Source organism: Emydura macquarii, unplaced genomic scaffold (assembly GCF_026122565.2).
Source record: "Emydura macquarii macquarii isolate MOO-44397 ecotype Brisbane River unplaced genomic scaffold, CSIRO-AGI_Emac_v2 contig_383, whole genome shotgun sequence".
NCBI lineage: Eukaryota > Metazoa > Chordata > Testudines > Chelidae > Emydura > Emydura macquarii.
Window position 1 is genome coordinate 5819473 of NW_027130520.1, and position 22693 is coordinate 5842165.

Here is a 22693-nt window from a genome sequence, read left to right on the forward strand (position 1 = left end):
TCTCCTGCAGTGAGATGGGGGCAGGTCCGAGCTTCAGGCCTCTTCACCTGCTGGCTTCCCTGTAGAAAGGCATTCAAAGTCAATGCTGCTGGTTGAACCTGCTGGTTGAAAACCCATTATTTTGGTAGGAAACAGTCATTCACTGTTGATGGCCGTTGACTGTTCTGTCACAGTTGCTCAAACATAGTTTGTCTAGTAGGTGTCAAGCCTCTGCTACACAATCTATAATGAAGGTTCTTCTTCAAGTGATTGCACATTTTACTCCTGGGGGAATTCTGTACAACTCTGGCATTTCCCCAAAAAGCAAAGTAACTGCTCATTCCACAAGAACTCAAGCGGCCTTGGTGGCATTTCTTGCACAAGTCCCCATCCAGAACATGTGTAGAGCAACAACCTGGTCTTCAGTCCACACCTTCGTATCCCATTATGTCATCATTCAGTATTCAAGAGACGGTGCTTAATTTGGATGAGTGATCCTCCAATCTGTATTATATTGACTCCAGTCCCTCCTCCTTTTTTTATGGCTTGTGAGTCACCAAGAGTGGAATACTCATGTGTAAACAGTTGAAGAATAAAAAATGGTTACTAGCCTTCTGTAACTGATTTTGAGATGTGTTGCACACTTCCATACCATAACCCATCCTCCTACCCCTATGCATTGGAATTGTCTGGCAAGAAGAAACTGAGGGGGCTGTGGGACAGCAGGACCCTTTTTAGTGGAACATAGTGGCACTTGTCAGCAGAGGAAATTCAAGTTTCCTGACAGGTACTGCTGAGGGAAAATTTTCCAACGACTGTGCAGAGCATATGCACATCAAGAGTGAAATGGACGTGTGCAACACATTTTGAAGAACAGCAGTTATGGAAGGTTAATAACAATTTTTTCCTATTACAAATGGCATGGCATCATAATTTGATACACCTCTCCATCTATCACAGCCCCTATACGTGATCTGTAATTGCATGTGCTCTAAATATATATTTGTATGTGATATACATAGAAGAAATACAGGGAACCAATGTGTTTGTGTCCATCTGACAAGGTGTTCTCTGTGAAGCATTCTTAATTATACCATTTGGTTCCTCTTCAGTCTGGCAAAGCTTGAGTTTGAAGGCCTATAGGATATGTTGCAAGGCCCATCTTTTTTTGTAGGCTTCTCCAGGAGGATGCTGGATTGTTGGGCACTATTGTTAACATGTTGATATATTATGTTCTCAAGATTTGTGTCCTTCGAGTTACGATATTTTGTACAGTGATATTGGGTGCCAAAATGAATGTAGCTATTTTTTTAAAGTTTTGTATAAAATCCACCTCCGGTTTATATAGAGACATTCAAAGTTTAAATGAACAAAAACATTAAACCCTTCAAGAACAACCCTTCTAGTCAATTACTGAATAAGATTATGAAAGTCATCTGGTTTGGCAGTTTGTTCCAAACTCAAAAATTGGCTCAGCTTCGTTCAGGTTCTACTCATGATTTGGAAAACATCCAGGAATTTCAGGCTAGGCCTTAAACAAGCCACGTTTTGCCTGATTTTGAATTTTGTTTTAGTTGGGACATCTCCTTCATTTTTTGTTGTCTTCTGTGGTAAGCAGGCCAATGGCCTCTTAACATTGTTATTGCTGATGTCTTAGTCAGGGCAACAGCTTTAAAAGAACATTAAAATTGCCATAATGGATCAGACCAATGGTCTGTCTAGTTTACTTTCCTGCCTCATTGTGGCCAATACCAGATGCTTGAGAGAGAGAAGCAAGATACCCCATAATTACAGAACAAGATTTCCATAGTGGAAGTTTCTTCAAGGCCACTCTTGCCAGAAGTTACTGGTTGGCATGTGCCCTCAAGCATGGGGATTCATATGCTCTGTACATTAGATAAAATAAGAAGTTGTAATTATGGATGTCCTGATTAGCCCTTTAAATATCTAATCCTTGTTTGAATCCTACTAAATTCTTGCTCCCAATGATATTTTGTGAAACTGAATTCCACAGGTTAATTAAGTGTTATGTATAAAACAAAGAAAAAGATATTCTCTTCATTCATTTGTGATTGTTTTCTTTCAATTTCATTGAATGTTTCATTGTTCTTGTAGTATGAGAGGGAGAAATAGGCATGCCTGATTTTCTTGATCTTTCCCATTCTTATTTCCCCCTCCCCCCTACAATTTTGCCATGTCTCCTTTCAAAACTAAGTGGTCCCAATCTTCTCTTTATATGGAAGTCTCTCTATGCCTTCCATCATTTTCATCAGCTGTTTCTCAACTCTTTCTATTTCTGCTCTATCTGCTGCTGCTGTTGATGTTAGCAGGCTTTATGATTGTTCAAGACATTTGAAAATCAGACCACTTTCATTCAGATGTTTAAATATGGATTCTTCTTTGCGTATTGTCTCCATTGTAGGAGTCTCTGCGCTGCTGATCAGAGAACATGTGCAGGCTAACCATCCTTAGTTCCTTCTCAATTGCTGGACGGAGCGATTAGCTGTCTGTTAGCGGATCATTAACTTCTCTTTCAGTTGTTAATCTTTACTTTGCAAGCCTCCCTGTTTGCTTTTTTTTACCTTTTATTTGGCTGTGCCTTTTTAAAAAAAAAAAATCAAGTAAAAAGAAAAAACTTGTACATTGACCCCAGTCGGGGGACAGACCCCCTGGTTGCAGACAAGCGTTCTCAGTGCATTTGCTGTCTGGGCGAGGGCCACAATCAAAGCAAGTGTTCCCTCTGCCAACAACTCCAACTGAGATATCATAAAGACAGGGAGCTGTGCCAGAAGATCATCTTTATGGAGGGGGCTCTCCGACCACAGCCTTCAGGCAGTCATGAGTCTTCCCGCAACCTTCTCCATTGATGGATAGCAGGTCGAAAAGACTGTCAGGGGACTCCTCTCATAAGTAAAAGAAGAGAGCTGGGAGCCCCATTAGTGAACACAGGGAAAACCCAAAGTAATCTCTACCTCTGTCAGTATCCTCGGCACCGCCAACACTGAGACAGTCCAGTACTCTGGCCTCCCATCAGCCATCCAGCATTGCTGATAAGCCCATGGACCCTTTGGGCATGGGCACTGAAGTTGCAGTACACAAGAACAAGCATGGACACCCTAAAATGCTCTCAGTACTGAACTGGTATCTGTACCACCAGCAGCACTGGCACATTTGGCACCAGAGAGATTGGCACAGGGAAGATCCTGATCACCAGCGCCACTGCCGATACCAGGGCGATTGGTATCAACGCACTCCCATTGGTCCGAAGACCAGACGAATCCCAACTTTCCGCACCCTTGTACAGGGCTGGAACCATGCCGTAGGGCTTTAGATTCAGTTCTCCGCAGCCATACCCGGCCTTGCCATTGTCGAGCAATGGTTTGGAGATCGAGCTAGATGACTCCTCCCAAGCTCCATATGGGACCCATTACCAACAGGCTCCATGGATGTATTGTCAGATGGCACCGCCGCCATCCTCGTATGGGCACCCATGAGCTCCTTTACCAGGCCCTATGCCACTGCAATGGCCCTAGTGGGATGCGTGGGCTCCGTATCAGCAACCAGCCTCGGAGGCACCGAGTGTGGTCCAAGATTCTCTCAGACATGCTTCCTCAGTAGCAGCATCTCGAGCTTCGATACAAGATGTGGAGGAGCAAGGAAGGATCACAGAAGAGGAGGCCATGCCCAAGGGTATCTCCTCTTTGTCCATGGATGATGCAGTCACTACCATCTATGGCGGATGACTTCAGACAATTTCAGGGCCTGGCAAAAAGGATAGCTGACACCCTTCATATACTCCTGGAGGAGGTGAAGAGTGCTCCCCATGAGCGGATAGACATTATACATTCCTCATCTACCTACAAAATTGCTCTGCCAATTAACCAAAACATTTAGATCCAGACAAGATAATATAGCAAACCTCAGCCTCAATAGCTTTGATTTGCAAGTGAGCAGACAAGAAATATTATGTCCTCGCTGAGGACTCAGAGTTCCTTTTTAACTACCTGCCATCCAGCTCCCTGGAGGTCAAAGCAGTTAATTCCTGAGGATGGCAACATGGTGCTCAAAATGTGCCATACGACACAGATTGGAAGTGCATGGTCCTCTTCCATAGCCAGACATATTAATTGGTCTCGCTGCAGTTTCAAATTGCAAACTACCAGGTGCTACTATCAAAGTATGACTACACAAACTATAGTAAACTCAATGACTTTATTGAGAAATTGCCAGAAGCCTCTTGGGACACTTCTAAAATCATCGTCCAAGAGGGACATTTAGTGGCAAAGAAGGCCCTACAATTGACCCTAAGTGCAGCTGATATTGTGGCCAGGACCTTCTGTACGACTGTGGTGATGAGTCAGGCATCATGACTCCACCTCTCTGGATTCCCGAAGGAGATGTAGACCACAGCTGAAAACCTTCCTTTCAAGGATGTAAATCTCTTTGCGGAGAAGACTGACGCTTTGCTACACTCCTTAAAGGACTCCAGGGCAACTCTCAGGTCTCTGAGCATCTATACGTTGGGACAAAAGAGACATTTTAGTGTTTAATACCAACAAAGACCATGCTTGGCCCAATTACAAGCCTCACAGAAAGAGAAATAAATTCTCTCGACACAAGCCTTCTGGGTCTCAGCCCTCTACCCAGCCATCTGCCCAGAGACACTTTTGATGGGCAGGTCGAGGCAGCGCAAGACCACTCCCAAGTGTCATCTCCACCATTTGGTTGCTGTTTGTTAGCGTTCATAGCACCTGGGAGTGCATAACCACAGACAAATGGGTCCTGGAAATTGTCAAGCTTTGTTTCTCCATCCACTTCCCTTCCACATCCCCCTTCACTGTCCCTCTTCAGAGAGCCTGCTAAGGCAGAATATACATCACTTCCTATAACTCAGAGCCGTAGACCCAGTACCCCAACATCTCCAAGGCAAAAAGTTCTACTCTAGTTATTTCCTAATACCCAAAAGGAAGGGAGGTTGGAGACCAATGTTGGACCTCAGAGCTCTCAACAAGTTTATCAAAGCTCAGAAATTCAAGAAGGTTACCTCGTCGACGATCTTTCCCTCATTGGAACAGAGAGAGAGGTTTTTGGCCCTCGACCTACATGATGCCTATTTTCATGTCTCGATATTACTGGCTCACAGATATTTCCTAAGGTTCACTGAAGGAAACAATCACTATCAGTACACGGTGCTTCCCTTCGGGCTGTCATTGACCCTGAGAGTATTCTCCAAAGTCCTCTCAGTGGTAGCCACTCACCTACACTCTCAAGGGATTATGATTTATCCTTACCTGGACAACTGCTTCCTCAGGGACTGATCGCTACAGGAGGAACATCAAGCCACCGAAAACACAGTATACGTGTTCACAGAGCTAGATCTCCAAATCAGTTCCCAGAAGTTGTCCCTTGTACCAGCCCAACATCTGAAGTTCATAGGGGCTGACCTGGACTCCCTACAGGCCAAAGCCTTTCTTCGTCAGGACAGATTCCTATCCTTGATATCGCTTATAGACACGACTCAATACAGCCCTCAAGTGTTGGCCAGAATCTGCCTCCAAATCCTGGGGCATATGGTAGCCAGCACTTCTGTGGTTCTGCACGCCAGGCTCCACATGCAATGCCTATAGATGTGGTTTGGCCTGATCTAGAAGCTGAACAGACACAGTCTGCAAAAACCTTCGTTACTGCCCACCAAAGTCAATTGGTGGAGGAACCCGGCAAACATTGGAAAAGGAACTCCTTTTCTTCAGATACAGCCATTCGCACTCCTTACTACTGACATATCCTTCTTGGGATGGAGGCTGCATCTCAAGAACCTAAAAGCTCTCAATTTCCAGAGTTTGTAATGTTTGTTTTGGGGATAATTATAATATCCCTGTAGTGTGTTTTACTCTAAATTATTCATATGCACTTTTAACTGTAACCCTGTTTTAATATAGTTTTGTCTGGGTATACAAAGAGAGGTTGAAAAGACTGGGATTTGTATAATTTTGATAACAGATGAATAAGAGAGGGCTATGACAGGCACGCAAAGTTGTGAGTAGTACAGAGGATACAGATGAGTGCTGTATTTGCCTTCTTTCTCATACTACAAGAACAAGAAGACATTCAAAGACATTGAAGACATTAAATTTGATAATTTTTAAAACTTTTTTAAACAAAACACATAATTAAATTATGGAACTGACAGCCACAAGATATAATTGAAATGAAGATATTAGTAAGACTTTTCCCTGGTTTTCATGTAAGATGACTTAAATATATCAGTTCTACATGCACTATTATCTCTAAAGGGAATCTTGATGGTACTCTATTTATACATACTGCAGTTCAACATCTGTATGGTTTTTTTAGCAACAAGATTTCCACATGCTTGTGAACCAGAAAGTTTAATAAGTTTTTTCATTAATTTTCCAGAAGATCCAAAATACTAATTGGTAAGATGGAGTAATAGACAGTTTTCAGTGATTCAGAAAACTAATGATTTGGTCCAGCATGCAGTTTAATGTCTTGTGTAAAATTAATACAACTATGCATCTTTCTGTGAGAAAGTCATGGAAATAATTGTGTCTATCCTTACTGAGAGACCAGCCAGTAGGAGTGGCTGCAGAAGCATCTAAAGCAGGAACCTACAATATTAAGAGAACTACAGTTTTGGTTCTCTCTTCCCCTCCCTCCCAGTCTCTTCATATGTACTTCACTCCACATCTTCCCCTTTTTCTTTCCCTTCAGTGTCCTCTCTCTCTCCATTTTTCTTTCCATTCATCTTACCCCTGTGTAAACCCACCATAATAATATTGAATAATAGTTGTGGAACTAGCATGATGTTTGCTGTCATCTGCTTGTGTATTATTCCTCTTTCCCTATCCTGTTTGTCTTATTCATTTAGATTGTAAGCTCTTTGGGGGCAGCAGCTTTTATTACTCTGTGTTTGTGCTTGGCACTATACAATTGGGACCCATTCTTGGTTCATTCCCAGGCCCTACCATAATAAACATGAATGATAATAACAATAGACTGAAAGATAGCCAATGTATACTATGGCAAATTCAACTTTGCATTAGTACTTGATTTCATGCAATTTAAAATTCACAAATGCTTTAATTGTAAAGTGCATTAAAAATGGTAGCATACCAACAGGATTTTTAGGATTTTTGAGAAGTAATTTCTGAGCTATGCTCATATCAACTGTGCTGTCTGTTCACATTCAGGTTACATACACCATTCTTTAAACTAGTAATGGAATAGTGAAGGGAAAGTTAGGAGCAGTATAGCTCTGCTTATAAGCTTCCAGCATAACTTTGGAGGAAGAATGGAATTTTGGGACTCGGATACTGTCAATGTATGGTTTAACAACGTATTATGTTTGTGTGTTTTTTCCTCAGCATATGAATGTACATGCCAAAATGTGGCTGCTGTTACCTATTTGAGTGGGGATCCATGTAGTTCCTGTTGTGACTATGTGGTCAGTGCTCTAGGGGTAAAGGAGGATGTTTTCCTATAGTCATATTTGGTTTCCACATGCATCTATCCATTTTTTATTTTAAATAAAATGAACAACGTGAATATTGATTTAATATGTAAAAAAAATCCATGACAAACTTTCTAAATGCCTGCATAAATCTGCATAATGCCTTTGAATTTCTCCATTGGATACTAGTGAAATATGGCATTGATTTTAAGCTTCTTTTGCTTAACTGCATTCTCAGGAGGGGAAGACCAGTCTATATCTCCAGCCTTGTGTCATCATCTCCTTATCAGTGACTGAGCTGTAGTGTGGTATAATCCCATATTTAATGAAAGGCTCTGGGATTTTGATTTTCAGTAATAATGCCCCATAACTGTAAAATCTGGCTGAAATGAAAAACTGAACCATTTTTGTTTATAATTGTAAATTGGATGCTTTTAATATTTTTAATTATTTTTGTAAAATATCTTAGTAATATTTCTGGAGGAGTAGCTATAAAGCATATTTATTAAGTATGTGCTATTATGATGTATAAATAAGCAGTAAAACATTCCACAGTATACATTTGTCAAAAAGTTATTCATATTCACACACTAATGTGTTTTCTATTTATAAGATGGCTATTTACATTTTTAAAAATAAATGACTTCTTTCACCAAAAAATGTATCAGTTGCAGAAATCTGCATCGTGTGGATGTATACGCATGTACATACAAATTATATATAAAATGAAAATTTATGAAATTTCCTTCATAGGTCACTAGCTGGGTTTGAATACAGAACCTTCAGTTCCACAGTTCAGACCTCTTTCACTTCAGCTGTAAGAGTAAAGTTGGGAGGAGGTAGTTTTCCTGTCCCATGAGACTTTTTGAGGTTTTTTAAAGTTTTCCCATCCCAGATTGGAATAAAAAAAAATCACAGAAATATTAACAGCATTCAGTGGAAAAACTGGGACTAGAGCTCAGGGACTCCTGGCTTGAGCTCAGCACATTTTCCCATAAACTACAAAGCATTGTCTTGGGAGTCTTTCTCCCTCTTCCTCTGAAATCACATGACTGCAGGAGTTTATCACGTATTTGCAAGCGCTCCTGCAGAAGGGGCCAAATCACTTTACTTGCATAAATTCAGTAGAGGTGGCAACACTGAAATCCTTTAAAATTGATACTGGCTAACTTCACAGATGATAAAAGCAACAAGGATTGCTTGTTATTTTGTAGAAAAAGACAAAACAAACAAACAAAAAAACAAAAACAAAAAAAAAACCCACCTACCATTAGTTCTTAGAAAGCCTTGCAATCTTCTATATAATTAAACAAATCAAGGTTGTTTTTTTCTAATGCTCATTACTCTGTTCTGAACCACAGTAATTTCAAAGATGTACTCTCCTTTCACAGAAGTAAGTGGCTTCAGCAGAGATTCTTAAAAGAGGAAATTTAATCAACAATCACTTTTGTCAAAAAACTCTGCAGGCCATGCAGTAAAGTACCAAATGTCCTTAGAGGTCTTACTCTGTGCAAAGAGGTTAATAAAGAGCTGACACAACAAAGTGCAATAGCCATTTTTGGGTGCCTCAATTTTGTGGTATTCAACCTGAGATGTCCTAAAGGAAACTGATTTTCAGAGGGTGAATGGTTCAGGATTTTCTAAAAATCAAGCCTCTTTAAGGCAGTGATATACCCCAAATCAAAAGTTGCTTTAAAAATGTTGGCCTACATATTTCACATGTAAAAGAGGGGGTATACTTATCATGAGGCCTTGCTAGGGATCACCTATACATTGTCTGGGTAGAAAGGACCTCTCACTCTCCTAGGTTCTTTCTCAGCTGGTGGGAGTTTTTAACTTTTACTTTGTAATGTGACTTTCCTTGTGTTTTAAAATAATTTGTAGTTATTATTGTGTATTTAATTAAGTAAGCTAAACATAGTTTGAATTTTCAATATCTTATTGACAGTGCTTAATTTATGCCAGGGCTGAGTCCCGGTGCCTCTAGGCTCGCAGTTCATAGCCCCAGCACCTCTGGACTTGCTGCATCAGTTATGAAAGTAAAAAAAATTACTTGAGCCCTGACACCTCTTTTGTTAAAAATTAAGCATTGCTTATTGACTGTTCAATATTTTCAAAATATTCATTGCAAAATATTGAGTGGTAATGTGTTCAAAACATTAGGAAGGATTTAGCAGGAACATTTGGCTTCAAGAAAAAAAGGAGTTTTTCAAAACACATGAAGTGGATGTATTGTTCGTCCAGGTGGCAGTAGCTTTCTTTAATGAGTAGTAACCTCTCCATTTAATCAAAGTGCTCTACTAATTGGCTGGTGTCAAAAGTTTTGTCCAGTCTTCCTTGAGTGGTCGGATGTGGTCATAACGCAGAAGTCAGCAAGGTGGGGAAAATATTGCTCAGGTTTCCTTTAGAAAGGTGGGAGTATCATTAGTGGGGGGAAATAGTGAAACTTCCTTTGAAGTATAGATCATGGTTATAAAAATATAGCTAAATAGTTGTACCATGTTTGTTTTGCTTTCCTTTAGTTTAAAAGCAATATAACAGGTTTAAAACAAAATCCTGGAGAGAGAGCTTCAATTCCAAATTTCAATTTAGAGCAAATTATGTACACCTGCACTTAGTGATATATAATAATAATATATAGGTCTTATACAATGGAAATAGCAAGACAGGCTTAAAGATAGCAGTACTTCTAAGCGTTGCTCCAATATTTGACACATTTGGGTTAATTTTCAAAGAATTGCATAGGGTTTTAGCCACATAACTCCTATCAACTTTAATGGATATAAAACCCCACCCACAGCTTTGAAAGTATATCTCATAGTGTTTGCTCTGTGGCTTTGTGTTCTGAAATGTAATGCGTCAAGAGGAAAGCTAGTAAAAACATGTAATTTTTGTGCATTGTATATAATCCTTATGACTGCTCAAAAGAAAAATTAGCATACATCAGGATACATTGTACTCTGACCATCTGTTCTACATAAAAATCACATACTTTACATTATTTGGGTATTAAAAATAATCACATCTTTAGTTTTCTAGATTTGTTATAGTTCTCTGAAATAGACTTATGTTACCATCACTTTTGTAGTGGCTGGCAATAAGCCACAGACGAAAGGCAGCAAATTCAAAAGATATTTTTCTGTAACTTTTTTGGTCGTTGATGAAACATTGTTAGGAAATAGTTTAGTAGAATTTTTTTTCTATAAAATATTCCAGTATGTGAGAGACTTGGTCACAGATGCTGTCAGTTTTAAATTCTATTTGTATTAAATATTTAGTTAAACTAAACTAGATTTGGAGCAAGTTTAGTCATTTCTTTGTTAAGGTTGAGGTTAGATCCCCATTTGACCATTAAGCCTGATTTTCAAAGCCCCTTCTGTTCCCCACCTCCTGCCCAAGAAATCAACTTTTATGAAATTTTGCGTCCCACAGATCATTGCAGAGTTGTTTTCTGAGAAATTGAGTATAGAAATCAGGCAACATTTTAAAGTTATGGTATTTTGAAAAAACTAGCTATAGTTTACTATTTGTATCTTGTAATTTGTTTGGTTTGGTTGATTTTGCCGACTAGAAGTGCCTTTTGGTTTTGGGGCAGTTAGTTCGAGGCACAGATTAAAAAGATATAAGGAGTTTTTAGTTGCATAAACAGAAGGTAGTATAATCCTTGTTCACTTATTATTATACCATCTAAACATCTACCTTTTATCATATATTAACATTACCTCCTTATAAAAAGAGTACAAAATCCCATTCTGTGTTTGAGGGTTCCATTTTCTGTAATCTCATGATGTCATTTTGATCTCTGTCTCTCTTTCTCTCATATGCAAGCAAATTTTATAAGGCTGCATTATTAAGTTTTAGTGGATAGTCTGTATTTATCTTAGCTCTACCTGTAGTTGTCTGTTCTCTTGTGTTTCCTTTCATTACTTACAGTTATCTACATATTTAATTTATACATCAATATTTGTTTCATGTAATGTTTAAGCTTTAGTTAATAACTCTAATTTAGCTTTGCGTGCGGGACTGATTGTCTTTCAAAAAATAGTATTACCTATATTTCGGTGTGATAACTCCTCCACAGATCCTGACATATCGGTATCAGGTATTCAGCATTAAATGTTTTTTGGTATTTTTGTACATGGTATATGGATGTGTGTGTGAAATCTCCATTTTTAAGGACGTGCACATCAGGCTTTAAACTCTTTTCATTTGTAAAATTTCTAAGTGTTGTTGGGTTTTGTTTTTATAATTGTTTTACAATTTGTAAATTTCATGTTATTGCCAACATTGTTTGTTATAGGGTAAGGAGATCTCTGTGTGTATGTTTGTGCCTAATGGATGTGTCCTTCTTTAAAATTATTCAGGGAAGAGAACAGGGTTGTATGAAGCTGACATGTACCAGGGGTGTGACTAAGGAACAACCTTTTTACCTCTATAGATTAATCAGTTTCCATGGCATCCAGTGTATGTTCTCTTCCATTTCTGATTCTTGCATTTTTCTCACCTTTCAGAAGAAATATTTTTCATCTTGTCATGTTGTTAAAGGTCTGTAAGGGTCTTTCAAAAGCTGTTGCAATGAAAAGTGAGAGCTACAGTATTTTTTTCTTCTGTTTAGGGTAAAGTCTTCAAGGTGTTTCAAATAATGCATGTGCATAGAGGGAAAGAAAACTTCCATACTGATGAGGATTTGTTGGATCAAGCTAAAGATATCTGAGCCCAGCCTGCTTCATCTTTTTAGTTGCTAGCAGGCCTTTTAGGCTTTCTTTTTTTCTCTCTCTGACCTATTATTTGACGCCTTTGAAGGCTTGATACCATAAGAATGGTCAACAGCTTTGAAGATGTTGTACAGCGGCTGCCCATAAACTTCGTTTGTTCAAACAGGAACAGAGGTAGAAAGGGTGATCTAATAGGAAGTGTACTGGACTGGGCCTCAGGAATCCTACGTATCATTCCCAGCTTTACCACCACCAGGCAGTGTCCTTAGGCAAGTCATTTAATCTATATATTGTGCTTCAGTACCCCATCTGTAGACCTGTGATAATTCCTCCCTACCTCAGAGGGGTGTTGTGAAGATAAAATCTATAATGATTGTGGAGGTGCTCTGATTTTGCAATCATGAGGGCCATCATCTATCTAGGCAGATGACATTACCTCAGCATTTACAATAATCCCTTATTCTAAGGTATCTAGCTATCAAAAGTGAAAGTGGAAATTTTAGAGAATAACAGACCACTTTATTCTGCTTCCCCTGATAGAGTCAAGATATCTAGAAATATAAGAGGAAATCTTCAGACTTCTTGAGGATGAACAACAATAATAATATTTTATTTATATTCACCCCTCAGAAAGATATTTCAGTGTTTTTCAATCTATAAAACTTGCCCATTACTAAAATGAACTACTTTTGGATTAGCATATGACAAGTTTTCTGGGCCAGTAACAATAAGAAACTTTTTTTCATAAGAGAAAATGTGAACAAAAACTTTTGTATCGAAACTCCAAAGGGAAATATGGAAGGACAGTCACTTGGCTGCCTACTCTTCTTTGTTTTATCCTTTCATTGAGCATTTTCTTGACCTATTCACTTCAATATTTGTCAGATTATTATAGTTGAGGTTAAAGTTCTAACGGTCTTTTAAAGAAAATTTCTGTATCAGATAGTAAATTTGGTATTTGGCATATTTCCACTTCTTTGTACACCAGGAAATATTTGAGATTTTATATTTCTGGCAGGTTATTTTTTAGTTTGGTCTCTTTTTTTATAGTTCCTGTGCCTGCCTTTGATTTTACATTGTTCTTTATCAGTTCCAGAATCATAGTGACTATATAGTATAATGAGAAATAAAGAAATAAATGGTCCTCTGTGTAAATGTAATTGGTCCTTTTTAATACCTTAATAGCTGAAACAAAATCTGAAATTGAAGATGCTTTGTTTCTGTTGGGTTTTAGCCTCCATTTAAAAAAATAATTTTAACAATTTAATTATTTTGAAAAGGAAGTGATAAAAACACTCATTTTAAAGACCATGAGTTATTTTTAATCTAGCATAAAATTTATGTTAACTATACTATTAATGCATTGGTAAAACCACTCACTGGTCAGGAGTAGAATTCAGTTATCTCTCTTGCTGGGATCAAAGCAGCCTAAAACTATAATATAAAACCCAGTTGACTGGTAATTAATCCAGTCAGACCTTCTTTCTGATGTTAGTCAAACTCTGTCATCTTCCCTAATATTTTTAATTACCATGAAAACATAGACATTGAAAACAATCTTCATGCAACAGAAGGCTACTACTGGTCATGTATTTTCAAAATCTAAAGAGAAGTTGTGTTTTTTATTATTGGGGGAGCTGATAGTGACTGCTACATTTATACCGTCTAACATTTTTCACTATGAAAGATTCTTGTGGCCTTTTTTGAAAAGCGCTAACTTCTCCAGTGTTTCAAGTGGGCCTTTGAAATTCAGCAGAGAGTGAGCCTGGGGCCAGAGAAGTGCCTTTTTCTTTGTCCCATGAAATTACATTGGGTTACTAAAAACTGTTGAAAATTACCATTTCCCTTCTGTCGTTTGCATTGTCCACAGAATGGTATCAGCCTGCCAACTTAATAATTGAACATTAACATTCTAGTCTTAATCCAGGCCCTTATTGCTGCCAAACCACCACCACCACCACTAATACACAATGAACTGGGAACCTTGGGAGCAGACAACATCTCTGGGGCAGAGAAGGGGAGCCAGGCTCAGCTCCCCTCAATGCCCTACCTAATACATGGCCTCAATGGCCTGCCTTTCCATCTGGGGGCATCATGTGGAGCAGTAACTTCCCCCACCTCCAAGAAGGAGGAAGAGAGAGCTGAGCAAGATTTTCATGGACCATGCTTTGAATTGAGTACATTGCCCCAATGTCCAGTGGTACCACCTCATGCAGGAGCATCCCCTACCTTCTTGTTAGAGTGAAAGAGCTGAGCTGGGCTTTCATCAACCATCTCCTGAACCCAGCACACTTGGGCCCAGTCTCCCATCATTTCTCTGGGATAATAATCTGCTGTTGCTGCCAGCTAATGTAATTAATCCTTTAGGTCAAGTGATAGAAATGCATGATGCAGTGCTTGAGCTTAATGGTTCAAACATGATGATAGTGTGCAACGAGGAGAGGGTGTCAGTTACCTGTTACGGAATTTATTTTTATCTTTTTCCTTTAAAAAACAAACAAAAACTAAACTCTGGATATTTCTCTTACTAAAATATTATTAAGATTGAAAACTGAGTACACAAAAGTTAGGAAATGACAGTATTAAGTTTGCCTGTGCAGTCTTCAATTACATGAGCACATTCTTTTTTTCAATGGGACCCCAGCCATATTCAGTGCACAGAATGGGCAATATTCAGGGAATGAGGTGCTCTATAGTATCCCTGCCTCACTTGCTCTAAAAGTTGGAAAGTGTATAGAGAATAAGACACGAAGAGGGAGAATGTTCTGTTGGTTAAGGCAATTACTGACTGCATCATGGTTACATGCAGGAGCTGAATTAAGGGTGCACAGGCAACCTAATATGTTGCATTTCCTGATTTCTGGATCAACTTTGCAACTAAAATAATATTATTTTAACATGGTGAGTGGGGGGTGGTTTTGTTTTTGTTTTGAATTTAAAAAAGACTTTAGGGAGACAGCCTGGGTGCTTCATCGGGTATTGGAGATCTGGTTTCCATTCCCAGGTCTGCCATTGACTTGTTGTATGGCTTTGGGCAAGTCACTTCACCTCTGTGCCTCTGCTCCTTCTCACCTTTCTATTGTCTACGTAGATTGTAAGCTCCTCTGGGCAGGGTCTATATCTAATTATGTATTTTATAGAGTGTCTAGTACAATGCAACTCCAGTCTTAGTTTGGGCCTCTAGGCACTATTCCAGTGAAAATAATATCTTTTAAAACTCTCGCTTATATAAATATATGCAGTTCTAATTACTGTGGTGAAATTCTACAAAGTGTGGAGCTGATCCTGTCAATACATATATGCACAGCGTTAGCAACCCCAAAGGTTAAAAAATCATGAGTCAGACACCCCAAAATAATGAGAAAAGAAAAAGGAACAAAAAGAGGGTTTATTTAATTGTTTTTAGTCTGTCCTGTGATTTTTCAATTCCCCCTTCTACTCTCATTGTCTGTGTGATAACTTTAGTGTTGCCAGCTCTTGTAAACTTCCATGAGTAAAGCAATTTTGGACAGTGTTTCAGGGATTCTTAATGGAGTACTTAACTGAGGCTATGTCTACCCTGACGGCGGCGAATTCGCCGAGGTCAGATCGACTTATCTGGATCGACTGAGCGGTCAGTGAAGACCTACTCAGTCGATCCAGAAATCGACTTAAGACCACCTCCTCAAGCTGCGTCGATGGGAACTACGCAGTGCATTGAAGTCGGAGTGCAGAACAAAAGCACAGAAGTCAACGGGACTTACGCAAGTTTTTTGCGTAGTTTGCGTAACTCCGGTCGACTGCTGCCGAATCTCTGAGGTAAGTGTAGACAAGCTCTGAGATTGGGTCACCATTTTGCTAAGTGCTGTTCAAAGACATAATAGGGAATAAGTCCCTGTGATGAACAGTTCACAATCTAAAGCAAAATTTGTGACGTGGGAGCTGAAACTGGGACTCTTCAACTTCATTTTATTTGTGGACTATCAAACACCCATCAGATGGGAACAACTTCTTACACCTACAGAGCTGGGCAGGATTCAAACTGGTGACCTTTAGTCTGGGAGCATAATGTAGTAAAATCTCATCTTGTGGGCAAGTTAGTGATGCAAAAGTAAGGGAGGTGTGATTTCATTAGTAAAAATCTACAGCATCGTAATTTCAATGGCATCACTCTCTGTGGCATGGCAGGTGAGATTTGCTCCCTCTCTTCCCCCCCGCCCCACCTCTAACTGGCTCCTAACTCCAGGTCCTCTGGTTGGTGGACATTTTGATAAGATAGCGTTTGTCAGAAAAGGGTTGAGTTGGATTTCATTTGAAAGCCTTTCTCCTACGAATACAATGGCACCAAACATGACAAACCTACAACAATTATGTAAATATATATTCAAGAAAATGTTTTTAAAATAAATGTTTTTAATTATATTTTAACACAGGGATCCATTGCTTACATAACAAAAGACATTGATCTTTGGTAATCCAAGGGAAGTTAGCCTTGACATGTGGGACTGAAAACATTTATTCATCTAAGTTATCCTCAGTGTCATCTTCATTTAGGGCATCACTGCTAGACACATCACACTCATCCTTGTCTGTGCCACACTTGCACATCTCTGTACAAGGCAGGCTGCTGGCCAAACATTTTCAGGATGGTGAATGTAGTGTTTGCACATGAGCAATTGATTAGCTGAAGGATTGATTCAGAAGTGCATGGTATTTCACATCAGTCCATCCTAAAAGACCCATTCATGCCTGAATGGGGAGGGTAGTTTTGAATGTTCTCAATCACCCCACTCATTCCATTGCTTGATGATTCTCTTCTTGATAGCAGATGTAAATTCCCCCTTGGTCAGTGGCAATTTTTCTGAGCGAACTGAGCAATCAGTGGGGCTGGCAGGTATGATTGGCAGGATGCATACAACGATCATTTGCTCTGACAGCTGACCATGTTGGAATATACCTTCCTCCTGAAATGGTGTGGTATGGTATGTCCTAGGAGTCCAGATCATTTGAGGGTACATCTTCTATCTCTTCAGTTGAAGCCATACTCAATTACTTTTCGCCTTTGCAGTGCATCTCACTTTTTCACAAAAACTAAGTGAGGTCAAGGTAGTGAATGCAGAAAGCTGTACTATAGTCAATTTAACCACTACTTTATTGAAAACTGGGCTTTTTGGCTTCAGAATTTTTGGACTTGGTAGGAAAGTAAGTGAGGCTGGGACTGATCCCAATTAAGAGAGTCCTGATAGCACACCATAACAGCAGCATGAAGGGTATCTGTGCCAGCTGCTGTATCTTCAGGGAAGTCTAAGTTATTGGCAGCACAGTAACAAACTTACTGCGGAAGAAACAGGTGTTCTTCTTGAACCACATGCCAGGCTACCTAGGCTAAGGTGTATCTCACCCACAGATGGCAGTTGTCTTGGAATCTTAAACATCTAACTGTTGTTAGATGTACATCTTCTCCAGCCTTGCCAAATTCAGTTTATACATGCATTTCTTATAGCACATAAGGTGCCACTGAGCATTTAACCTGGTCTTCCACAGTGGTATTCTCCAAAGATTTAGCTTCTAATCGGTACTCTGTCTTTCCATTGATTCCTAAAATGATCAAGATCAGAGTAAAAACAAGGATACTGTAATAAATTACTTTGGGATTATGATTACGTTATGTAATCTATGTTACGTAACTATGTGCATACTGTTTGTACATGGACTTCAGTAATTTCTGGCTGGATGCTGACGTCTTCAGCAGTGCTTCAGTACAACTTTTTGGCATAGCAAACGAAATTGATAACACCTCTGAAACACTTTTTGTTTGTTTGCTGATAATGATGGCAAATCAACTTGATGTATTCCTTCCTTTTATAGTAATTTGTATCATTAAAGAAATTAATCAGGTATCATATTCTGAGAATTAACTGATAACACAGGTGAGGGCCACAATTTAACTTCGTGATAGTTACATATTGGACATGTCTTTGTTAAAATATAATTTTTAAAAGTTTATTTTTAAGCTTTTTCTTGACTATATAGCTACATAATTGTTCTAGGTTTGTCATGTTTGGTACCATTGTGTTTGTGGGTGAAGGGCTTTAGAATTATATCCAACTTGACCTGTTTCTGACTATATTGTATTATCAAAATTTCCACCAGCTGGGGGACTTAGAGCTGGGAGCCGGGGGAATGGTGAGTCTCACCAGCCATGCCAGTGAGGATGACTCTATTGAAATTATGATTCTATAGATTTTTACAAATGACACCTCCCCTATCTTTCTGTCATTAACTTGCCCACGGAATTATACAAGCCCCCGACTACTACAGGTGAAAGGCTCTATAGCTCCAAAGCAATATTCTGAGACATCCAATCCCTGATAAGCATTAATGTTACACTTTTAAGAATTGTTTGCTTTTTGAAAAGTTTATTAAATCAAGTTCTGTCCTTTTTGAACTTTACGTCAGTAGGGTCTTCCAGTTCCTGGATACAATGGTAAAATCTTCCACACATTGCTGTCAGTCTGAAACTTCCTCTATGTCTTCCACACCCTATTCTTAAAAGGGCAGCTTCCATTAAACATATACAAATAATACAAAAACAACAATAAAACAAATTATTAGATCAAGATGCACATTCACTTTAATAAATACAATTTTTACAATATAAAATCATTCTAACAATTATTTTTGTGTCCACTAACTTTAACTTATACACACACACAACATTTCTCATATTCTCATGGATAATCAGCAGGTTTTGAACCCACAACCTTCAGACCTACTGTATAGTTCCCTTACACTACAGCTCTAAGAGTAAAGAGGGAGAAATATGTTGTTGTTCTCTATGTGGATTAGGCCATACAGAGAGATACAACACTCTCATTGCCAGTGGGTTACACAAGTTTTTGTCAGACAGCAGTAGAATGATGGGCATCAGGAGTCTTGGTTTCTATTCCTGGCTGTGGGAGTGGATTGTGGTCCAACGGTTACAGACAGCATCGCTAAATGTGACAATGCCTTTGTTTGGGTCCTCTGTGAGTACTGAAACTAGTACCTCTGGATTTAAAAGTGGGCTTTTCCACTTGAGATAAAGAGCCCAATCTCTTAGCACAAAAATACTCGCATACGTGTAGCTGGTAGAGAGTGATGCAGAAAAACAGTGTTGCAAAGTGGATGAGAGTTGGCTCTGTTATAGCTTTATTCCTGGTTTCTATTCAGTTATTTGTAAAATGGTGAATGATAGTTTTCCCCCAACAAGTTATGAAACGCTGGCTCATAGTATGAGTTGTGAAGGGCACAGAAATATTAAGAGCAGTCAGTGGAAGAGTAGAGAGTAGACGCATGGGCTCTCGGCTTGCTGTTTAGTGCACATACTTCTAGATTACAAAGCTTTGTGTTCTTTCTATTTGTCCCCTACTCCTGCCCCCCTAAATACGTGAAGGCTGGAATGAGGGCTAACATCACATGGTTTTGTGAGAATTAATATTGCATACACATATCGTTATACCATAAGGATTCTCAGTGACTTCAGGGGGACTTCCTGAGGGAATACAAGAATCCTCTTGGGTAAATGAAGTCCAATTACAAGAATACAGTCGACTTGAAATACACTCAGTCTCACTAATATCACTTTCATTTCAGTTTTTTTAAACTGAGTGGCTTTCAAGTTGGCAGTGTCCTTGCAACTGGATTTTACTTAGTGATGTCATTGCAAAACAATTACAAAAATTAGAACAGCCTTTAGTGCACTTATTTTTCTTTTATGACAATATTGTATGAAAGTCTTATCTCTATAATTAAATCTTTTTGATTTCCAATCATAAACGCTGAACCTGGAAGCAGTTACTCATACATGGAGTCCCACTGAAGTCAATGAATTTTACAAATCACCTTCTTCTTTTTTTAATTTTGTTTCCTCTCTTGCCATGTGAAAAACCTATACAAACAAAAAGAGGAGGTGATTTCTGGAGGGCAAGCAGTGGAGCTGAATATATCCAAAGTGCTATCTAATACACAAAGTAAACACTGGAAAAATAGAGAATAAATCTTTTTCAGCTATTGAAACATTAGGAGTTACTTGTAACAATGGCATGTTAAAAAATGCAAAGTGAAGTAAGATTTTTTTAAGTAGATAAAATGAACCTTTAAATCTAATTTATTATATATTCCCTGTTTTGATTATTCAGAATAGTTCTTTAAAATTCTCCATGTGATCATTTAGATTTACATGATGCTTATTACCAGCTAGTTTCTTCCTGTCATGAGCAGATGATTGGTCTTGAAAACTAAAACTAGCATTGCATGTATTTTAACCTTGACAGTTATTTTTCTTCGGACTTCATCCTTGGGGTTCTCAGTTGATCTAGCCGAAGTCATTGGTATATAAAAGATAGGAATTATTCATGATATTATCAATTTTAGAAAGTTTAGAAATTTGACACTATCAGATTAGGGCTGAATAGAAACTGGGAGTGGCTAGCCCACTACAAAAAATAATGTTCCCTCTTTTGACATTCACACCTTCTCATCAACTGTTGTGAATGGCCTCATCCACCCTGACTGAATTTACCTCCTTAACACTTGCTCTCCTCACTGTGATGTAACTCACTCATCCTTGCATATGTATATATACCTACCAAACTGAAGTTTCCACTTCATGCATCCAACGAAGTGGGTTTCTGCCCACGAAAGCTTATGCCCAAATAAATTTGTTAGTCTTTAAGGTGCCGCAGGACTCTTGCAATTTTAGAAAGATATCTCTGAACAATTTGTGTATTAAATTGACACTATGGAATTTGCTCTTTTATTGCAAAGGGGGCAGGTAGTAACAGAAAATAAGACAAGAAACTTGTTCCACATTTAAAACAATGCAAAAAGTACTGTATAATGGGCATGAATTTTAGGTAGTTTGAATCACTATTAAATATTTTTAGGTAACTATAATTTTTGCTGTAGTATCTGAGCTCCTTCCAAATTAATTAGATTAGCAATAATCAGGTTGCTGGTGGACTTTTTGGAGTCTCTGGTTTATCTCCCTTTCTGTGTTATACAAAGTTCTGCTTGTGGTAGCTTATTCTTTTTTGGATGAGATAGAGAGGGGATGTCTGATGTGGATGGAATTCTGGGTAAGATGGAAAAGCTTTATCAAAGAGATTTATACAGTGTTTCATAATGGTCGTCAGACTGTGGATTAATACATGTCACAGCCAGATCCCCTTAACTGAGAATTGTTTTGTGATCTTTCACTGTCCCAAAGAAGCGCAGTAATCTCCTTTATTAAAATATGTGAAAGGCATACTGAAAAAAAATTCAGTCTTTGATCATTTGCACGTAGAAATCCCTCTCTATTCCATACCTACCAATAGCAACAACAGTTCCCTAAGAAGCCCTTTGTAAGGATAGCTGCTCTGGCCATACAGGTGGTGGTTTACAGACGTGTATCCGTTTTTCCCCCCAAGCTAGATTTATGGGACTTCATGTGCTTTACTCTAGGCTATGTGCAACTTCTGCAAGTGTGTACTCCTACCAACAAAGCATTTACAGTTGCAGGAAAGTGGAACAGTATTATATATTATGTCACTCATAGGGGAGGGGACTTCTTACTTACAAACAGGAAGAAAGCAGGGAAAACCACAGGGGAGCCAAATACAATTTAAAATTAAACAAAAATAATTTTAATTACATCAGTATGACTTTTATTCAATAAGACAATAAACATTTTTATGACATTAGTTCAATGAGCATAAATATACTTCAAATTCCCTGAGCTTTGATTCATTTATTTCTAGACACAATTTTTTATTTTTTCAAGATCAGCAGAAAAATTGATGTGGCATTAATATTTTTTTTCCTTTGTAACATACAAGATGTCCTGCCATCTGTTCTGTTGCAGGGCACTCCCTCTTCTCTCAGTGTCCTCCAACGTGCTACAACTTTGTATAAAAAACTGCTATAATTTTTCATAGCTATATTAAGTCTTTTGTATGTTTACCCTTGCTATAACAATACCGATTAATAATCAAAAGGTTGGTTCCCAATAGATGTAGCAACTAATGTGCAGTAGAGTTTATTTGTACATTTTTGATGTGATGAAATGCTGATGATAATACTTGACTGCATCATTACCTTTACCATCAGATTCATCATCTTCTGATACAGCTATGGTGCTGTTGTCAACTGCTATTTCCCAAATCACAATTTCCCTGTCAGTTTGTGGCGAAAATCCAACATCTTGATGATCCTTTTCCATCCAATTCAACATTGATCTTTCATCTGCTGCATACTTATAACCAGCATTTTTTTTTTTTTTTTGCCAAAAAACTGACAAGACTGTATTGGGTGTCATCAACAGCAACATCAGGCTTGATTTTGGAGAGCAAAGATAAAACAGCTGTTTCATTGTCCAGATCAGCACTCATGCACTCAATATATGGCCATAATTTTTTCCATCTTTCTCTGGCTGTGATAATCTTGATGGTTTTCCCTACATGTCTAATGGTGTAACATATACTACTACATTGTTGAGCCAGTTCTACGAGGTTCAGAACTAAATTTT

At 38.5% G+C, this 22693-nt stretch overlaps 1 protein-coding gene across 8 annotated transcripts in view; it reads left to right on the forward strand.

The window, feature by feature from the left end:
* Window positions 1-22693, forward strand: part of VPS13B (vacuolar protein sorting 13 homolog B) — an 819784-nt gene that overhangs the window by 384326 nt on the left and 412765 nt on the right. The window lies entirely within an intron of this gene.